Here is a 6639-nt window from a genome sequence, read left to right on the forward strand (position 1 = left end):
ACCCACTTGGTCCTTTCTTTCTCCCAGGTGACCGTTTCTAGTTCTAGCTCCTTACTCACGGTTTCAGCATCTTTATAAAATTTAACCAGATTAATAATATAATCTAACCCCTGTTCTATTATCAGGTCCAACCATTAATTTAACATTTCTGTCACTAGCCTATTCCTTTGAACCTGCTCTAGGATTTTCTAGTTGACTAGAGATTAAGGGTTGAATGACATTGGTATTTGTGACAAAGGTTGGGGGTTTGGATCATGGATGGCATTGATATACTTTACCATCAGAGTAACAACTTATTTCAATTCTCTTTTGTCTTTTTCATCCTTCCACGTTCTTGAAATTATCCTTTTCATGGATGATTCCAAATGCTTAGCATCTACAACCCGTGAAGCAACCCCCAAATCTATCTTTTCTATAGAAAAATCCTCCTCAGTAGCTTTGTCTACATCCTTTCTTGGGATTGGTTTGGCTACTTCAGTCATCTAGTGACCCATTGTTTCATCTACATCGAGCATTGCCTATGTTTTGAGCTTCTTTGGCATTGACACCTTTCCCAAACATCTGCTAACCATATCCTTCATTGGGATTGTAACCAACACCACACTCTGTTTCCTTCCTATGGTAGCTTCTAGCCATCTTGGTGCATTTGCAGGTCCCTTAGGTGGTGGGGTTGTCTATACGTCTGGTGAAGTGACAATGACCATGGTGTTCATGGGGTCCTATTGGCTTTCTTCTCCTTTGCTCATGTCCATTTCCTGCATCTTGGGCTCATCTTGATCCTATTGATTCATTGTTTCCTCAAGCTCCTCACTAGGGTGCAAGTCTACAATAATCTCTCAGAATGAGCTCCCTACTCTTCTTTTTTCTTCTTGACTAGGTTACTCGAGCAACTGTGAGAGTGGAATATGGTGACCTTTTCGACCTTCTATGTTGAATGTTCTCTACAATGGGCTTTGAAACACCTGCAACATCAGCAATCTCATTAGTGGCAGAAACTAGAGATTGAACCACAATATGTGAATCAATTCTTGATTCATGTGAGGACATGTGAGGTCCCTCCTTAAACTTCTGGTTCCTCAACCATCTCTCTGTTCTCCTCAAAACATTGAAGGTTTTGGTTTGGATACTATCATCTTCTTTTTTGTTTGAGTCAATTTGTGGAATCGGTTTTCCTTGGACATCTGTATCAAACTCAGGGTCTAAAACATCCTCCTCTGTATCTTTTGGTACACCAGAGATATTAATTGGAATCCTCATGGTAGTTATCTATTGTAGAGTGAATCTGGACCATAGTCTCTTTCTTACTTCATACTCATCATTGCAATTCTCCCAATAATCCTCTAAGTGAGGTTTATGACAAAAATGACTATCTACGTTCAGGTTCTCCATTGCATAATCCCTGCTGTCAAATTTTTCCCTTGCCACATATGGTTGCAGGTTCATCCTTTTGAACTATAGCTCTCGATTCAAGGCATCTAACACAAACTTACAACTATAGTATCCAAGTTCAACTGGGAATACAATTCCAGACTCGCCCTTCGCTCCTAATCTTTTGTCAATGTGGGCCAACTGCCTTCTTACCTCTATAAGCACCTAGCTATCAAAAGCATACCTAGGCAACTTGAATGGTTGGCCCTCAAATCCACCTACCCGTATGTAAGTAAACTAGGGAAATTGAATAAAGAAACTTCCATATATACTCACAAATTCCATAGCTTCAGCACACATCCTCTTGTTCACATTCCCCTGAAGCTCAGAAACAAGTCTTCCCGCGAAGACTCCATTCCATCTATCAAACTACTCAATGTGTCTATGCTGTTGTAATAGAGCATACAAATTATACACCCTCATCCCATCTATCCAAGGCTCATTAAGAAGACCAGGCCAATCCCTTGTACAAGCTAGTATGTAGAAAAGATAAGAAGACATATAAAAACTTGTCATTCCCATAAAATTACTCAACCCTTTTTGAAGTCTCTCTGCAATTACTTGAGACCAATCAAGATACCTGTCACTAGACAACACCACTTTGATGAAAAAGTACATCTAATCTTTCCAATAAAAAGAATGTGAGTTTCCCTTCACCCTGTTCAGAAGTATCACAATATCTCGCATTTTTGTGATGAAGTTCTCTTTCGTCAGGGGTTTTGGTAGTCGTGACCCTCCTTTTTGAACTTTTAGGAGCCAATTCCTTGCAGCCACACTCCTATTCTTTTCCTTCCGAGAAGTTGGCATACAAGTTCCCTATAGTCCAGCCCTCATATTTCTCCCTATATGGAATTCCTATTGTCGCCATTATTGTTTCTTTATTGATTTTGACTAGTACCTCACCATTACTAATTCTGATATATCTATTTTCTATGTCATATCGGTTCATGAAAGCCATCAATAAATCCGAACATGGTGTGGCAAGTGGGAATGCAATAGCTTGCACAAGACCACTCTTAACTATTTCCTCCATTAATGAACTAGACTGAGGGTTCTTAGTTGTTTCTAGGAAATCCCCTAAATCTACATGAGCCAAGGAGGTGTCTTCTAATTCTAGTAAAATACTCACTAGACACGAGGTCCGACCAAGCTTTGGCAGCATTGGCCTCATACTGCCTATCTACTCCCTTAACCAAGAAATTCTAAAAACAAGATAGTATCCTACCCCAACAATTTAGAGATTTTCCTTTTCTATACTGATAAAACCTTAGAACTCAAAGAAACACAAATTAGGAAGAATTAACTAAACTTACCTGTTACCACCATGAAAACTAGAAATTCTTCCAGAGAACAGAGCTAGTTTTACCTTCGGTGCCTCCAATTTACTCAAGTATGGCAGCTGCGACCTTCTCAAATATGGAAATAAATTCATACACATTTCCTTCAATTAGATGGATAAATATCTATAGAGCCACACATGCCTCATCATGATTTACCCAAGCGTGCGAAGTAACGGTGAAATGACAAAAACTGACACCTTCTTAATTATCCATCACTTTTGTACAATTAATTTGATTCTCCCATGATTACTTTCCACATTTAGAGTTTTTAATTTCTAAATAAGGGAATATTGCTTCTTGTCATGCCAGTTTTGTTTTCACCAAAAAACCTTAGAGTAAGTTTTGAAATGAACCTATGAACCTTGAACCATTTGACAAAAGGTTCATCAGTTCAAGTTCACTTAAGAAATATAACAGTGAGTGGGCAGCATGCACAACAACACCAAGAACGAGCGACAAAAAAAATGACTACTTAACATGAACCTTGAACCTTTTGAACTGTTTGAGATTTGGTTCAAGGTTGAAGACTACTTATTAACTTAAACATAAGGACTCATGCTCATTATATAATGATACATTTTTGCGACTCACAAAAGGCATTTTGAACCACTTGAGATTTAGTTCAACGGGTTCAAAAATTCAAAGACCACAAACAGAAGCTCACTTGTTCACATGACGAAAAAGACCACAAATGACATTTACAAAATGCACTTTGAACCTTGAACCATTTGAACTTTTTAGAAAGAGTTCAACGGTTCAAGTACAAGGGAAAACAAATGACTTGACAGAAGAAAAGGCACAAAAGGGAAACCATGAGTATGAATATTTAAAAGAGAAAAATTGTGGGGGGGGGGACTAACAATATGAAGAAGTGGTTCCGTAATTTTATCCCGCTTACTCTAGATCCATATGACTAGAATATAGGTATAAAGAATGTCTAGTACAAGGATAACTTTAAGAAGCCACCCCCGAGGCAAATATGTAGAATCTTGGTGAATCAGACATTATTTTCGGGGCAAATTTTTCATATGGATGGAAAAAAAAAATTTCAAAATAGGGCAAAAAAATATTTTGTATTGGTGATTTTTTTCTAGGGTACAAAAATTCCATAAATTTCTATCGAATTATACCTTGTTCTATAGGGAAAATATATATTGTAGGAAGTGAAATAATTTTTGTTAAAAGGAACAAATATATAATTGTATGGGCAAAAAATTTTACTCCGAAGGAAAAATTATTTAAATGTATTGGCAATTTCTATCCACCACTTGAAAATTATTGAATTTGTGTTGGTGAATATTTTGTTATTTATGGAAAAATATATAATTTATTGGCGATTTCATGAATTCATTGCCATTAATAAACAAGGCACATCATATCACATCAGTACATCACATTGAGTCTGGACTCTGCATGATGTATCAATAAGAATGGCCTCTTTGACACGTGAAGGGTGACACATACCTAAAATCCATTAATGATTTTAAACTGTTTGATGATCGGAGATCAATGGCTGAAGTTTTATTTTGGCACAATTTTCTAAAGAGAACATAGCTCACCGAAAAGTGCCCAGAATGGAATTGGATTCAATAGACACGTATCAAATGTCACAAATCACGATCGATAATTTTGGTCATTTAATAAAGGCTGCCAAAAAAATATCAATTTGTTGAAGAAGCAATAATAGACTATAATGTATAATATATGTTTCATTGGCCCTACAACCTACAATCTAGATGTCTGGGGTCTGAATGTCCCCCTTGAGTCCTGACTACTTGGCACTGACGGGTCACCACTAAATAAAAATGAACTCAACGATGCAAACAAATATAGATAAATTTAGAATAATATTATTACACGTCAAAAATATGATCACTCACCTTTAGGTCACTAGCAATCGCCAATGCAGTCAACAACAATGATTTTCGTTGGTTTAGAAACTTCGCTATTGATCAGAACTCAGAGCCTATAACCCACCAAATTATTTTGAGATAGATCTAATCTTTGCAAGTATTTATACTAATCCTTATATGGTGAATTCCATAGGAATTTTATATGGTATGCAAATATTTGGTGAATCTCATGTAACTATAACACAACATGTAATTTTTGAGGTGATTATAGGTCATCCAAATATGACTTATGTAATTTTTGAAGCGATTATAGGTCGTCCAAATAATTCGCAAATACAAAATAGTTGGCGAAACTTGAGGTGAATGGAGACATGTGTCGTTAAAATATCGAGCGAATTGGGTCTTCCTAGCTAACAAATCTTCACATGCCTATAGGAGAATTATGGTCATCTATTAAGGCAACCTTGGAGAGTGTAGGCTAAAAAATTAAATTTACCGTGTGTCCACCATATATTATATTAGTGAAATCATCGCATAGAAACATTTAATTGCATAAAACATATGGCGATCAGGTCATGACTTTTAAAGAAATTGATAATGTTCTATCGACATGCCCACCCTCAGTCAGTATAAAATGTTCATCATTTCCCAGGTCCCCAACGTGAAAAATTTGCCATTGGTGAATATTCGCCACTAAAGTAATCTTTGGTCTAGAAAAGGTTAATAGATCATTGGGGACATTAATAAACATTTATGTAGACTTCGATAATGATGATTCATTCTTCTATGAAAGGATCAAGGTGGTAGCAATAAGGCAAATACCAAGTGATGTTAGGTTTTGTATTGATGATAGACACTGGGTTCAAAAATTGAAAATTAAAAAGGAATTTTTTTTGTCTTTGGTGCAGTGAAAGAGATCATACCATAAATGATTGTAAAATAGCTCGAAAGACAATGGAGAAATGGTTTCCTAAAAACACAAACCTTATGGAAAATTTAGGAGCAAATGTAGGAAAGGAAAGAGTAGTTCAGAATGGAAAGACAAATTTGATACAAATGGGTTTGTGTGGAACTAAAAAAGTTGACAACACTAATGGGAGTAGAAGACATGAAAAAAGATGCCTCTCCTAGGGGATTAAAAGATAAAACTATTTATCAGGAGAAAACCAATATAGATTTACAAGAGGGAAAGGATAATGTTAGTGACAGAGAAAGAGAAATAGATGAAGAAGGCACATAAAATAATGAGTTGGAAATTATGGGTCCAAGATGTATCAGTCAAATGGCAAAGCAATTTCTGAGAAAGTAAAATAAAGGTAGGGGAAGGGAAACCAATATATAAAAAAGAGAGGATGAAATAGGGGAGAAACAATTGGTGAACATCTAAGAATTTTTGAAAAAATCCAACTTTGTGAAGGCCTCCCTTGGAAAGAAATGAGGTTCCTTACATGGAATGTGAGGTTCCTATTGGCCCCTATCAAATGAAAATCAAGCATCATTTGGATAAAATTGTAATAGATATTTCGATGCTCCATGAAACCAAAATATTCTTAGATAAAGGGCTCAAATTTGTTAAATATTGTCATAGATGCAGATGATCATTAATGAATGCACAAGGCAACTTTGAAGGCGTGGGGATTTTAAGGAATCTAGATACAATATTGGTAATTATGGAGATGGGAGAATATAACTAGATGATGTGTAAGGTCAAGTGTCAGCTTTCAAATGATGAATTCTTATAAATTATTGTCTAACAATGAACTAAAAGAGAAGAAAATTGTTGCTATAACAATCCATCCCATGTGACATTGAGGATAAAAAAAAAAGATAAAATAATCCTTGGTGGGGACTTCAACACCATTTTATATTTATGTGAAAAATTGGATGATTTAATAAAGTGAATCAATCTATGATGTAATTTAGAATATTTATTGAGAATCTGGAAGTTTTTTATTCCATCCCGAAAAAATAGATCTAACAAATAAACAAATAGAAGAGAAGGGTTCACCAACATATTA

This window comes from Cryptomeria japonica, chromosome 3 (assembly GCF_030272615.1).
Source record: "Cryptomeria japonica chromosome 3, Sugi_1.0, whole genome shotgun sequence".
NCBI lineage: Eukaryota > Viridiplantae > Streptophyta > Pinopsida > Cupressales > Cupressaceae > Cryptomeria > Cryptomeria japonica.